Consider the following 2021-nt stretch of genomic DNA (forward strand, 5'->3'; position numbering starts at 1 on the left):
GGAAACCCCCTAGATGTCTCTCATGTGCCACGTTTGGTCATTCTAGTAGTAAATGCACTAAAGTGAAAAATTTTGGGTTCCAAAAGTTATCAAAGAAACTTCAGGAGAAGTTGAGAAGGTGGTAGCGACCCAAGGGAAAGAGATGGAAGTGGGTTTAAATGTTGGGTCGTCGAAGGAAGTGGCTGCAGTTATAGGCGATGTTTCAGTAAACACACTAGAGATGGTGGTTTGTGGTGGAGAAGAAGGATTTTCTGCTGCAAATGAAGGGGTGCAGTTGGAAATGGTGCCTCTCCCTGATGCTGACAAATGGATCAACAATACTAGAAAGGGTAAGAAATCTGTCAACAAAAGTGGGCCAAAGAAAAATCCGATTAGCTCCTTAAACACGTTCGCAATTCTAGATACCGACTTGGAATCTACATATGCAATTCACCATGATCCTAGTCCTGATAACCAGGTAGAAGAAATCAGAGAGGAAGTGTGCAGATCTTGTTCTCAAAATATGGTTGAAAATGGCAATGTGGAAATTTGCGAAGAAGGCGACGAAAATACAGTTTTTGGATCACTCTTTGAAGAAAATAAGTTTAAAGAAGGTAAAGAGGATGAGATGGAATGCTAGAAAAATGAAAGTTCTTAAACACTTCGATGCTCCGGTAAAATCCCTTACAGTTATTGAAAAAATTTCTGGTTTGTTAGGAGATACTGGCGGAAAAGAGACAAGCATATTTTGTGCGCTAAATGATACATATACGAAATCTTGGAAGGATAGGGAGCTTGGAAAGTTAGGATGGAAACAAGATCCAAACAATGACAAGCTTGGCAGAGGTCACCGGAAGTCGGCAAGAAGAAATGATGAGTTGCTTGTGTGGGAGGTGTTTAGCTGTGTTGGCTCTTTAGAGCTTTGTCTTCCTTTGTAGCAGTGTAATGTGCCTCTTTTCTTTTTTTTCTCCTTTTTTTTTTCTTTTTTGTTTTCTTTTATCTCTGTATTGGATCCTTTCTTTCTAATACATTTAACCTTTCTCCTCCAAAAAAAAGATTGGTAGATATTGATAGTTAGATACTCACGATCAACATTTAGTGGGGCATTGCAATTCAATGCGAGTTGTTGATTGCAATTAATAGCTAGTCAATTAATCAAGAATATTGATTGCATTATAGTTGTTAGATTATCTTTATTAAAACGAGAAATAGAATAAGATCGATTGCATAGATTAGAAGATTAATTACACCGGTAAGAATCCCAATTAGTACATTTTTGTGCATATTTATTCAATTTCTAGCACATCAATCAGTAATTAGAGATGGTCCCTTAACATGTAATTAAATCTTGAGCCATCGTAATTGACTGACTATATACAATGACCAAATACTGCTGTACTCTAAGCAACACCATATCTGGAGTAACTCGCATTTGACAGGGTAAGTGCACAGGATTTTCCGATTTCGCATTCCGATCCCCGTCAGTGACAAAACAATTTGTTTGTTACACTACTGCTAACCAATAGTGCATTTGCAGGTTATTGTTCTTCTGATATCATGACCGTCTTTTCTATTTCAAAGTTAGTTGAATAATCGCACTGAACGACGTTGCAAGTGACGATGATTGTGAAAATGATGACGTTGAAAGTATATTTTCAACAATTGTAACTTTACTGCGTATCTCTGATGATTCAAAATAAATGTTTACTTTATACTGACAATCCGATAATTGCGAGATTCGTGCAGTTTCCTCAGATACCAATCACGGGGATGTAGCTCAGATGGTAGAGCGCTCGCTTAGCATGCGAGAGGTATGGGGATCGATGCCCCACTTCTCCAACTTTTTTTTTTTTTTTTTTTTTGTAGTGATCATGTTTATAGTCTAATTTCACAGGCTGTTTGTATGGGGATCGATGCCCCACTTCACAGTCTAATTTCACTGTCTTACTTGCAATGCAACAAAGCTAGCTTATGACATTTTAGAAAGTCGAATACCTATTGATAGTTTAAGCCTATATATTTAGGTGTGTATCGTCAACCTC

At 37.6% G+C, this 2021-nt stretch overlaps 1 non-coding gene across 1 annotated transcript; it reads left to right on the forward strand.

Moving 5' to 3' along the window:
• Nucleotides 1-1745: 1745 nt before the first annotated feature.
• On the forward strand, nucleotides 1746-1818 carry TRNAA-AGC. Its single transcript has one exon. It is a non-coding gene; the product is annotated as a tRNA-Ala (tRNA).
• Nucleotides 1819-2021: the final 203 nt, after the last annotated feature.

The sequence above is a fragment of the Papaver somniferum genome, chromosome 5 (assembly GCF_003573695.1).
Source record: "Papaver somniferum cultivar HN1 chromosome 5, ASM357369v1, whole genome shotgun sequence".
Lineage (NCBI taxonomy): Eukaryota > Viridiplantae > Streptophyta > Magnoliopsida > Ranunculales > Papaveraceae > Papaver > Papaver somniferum.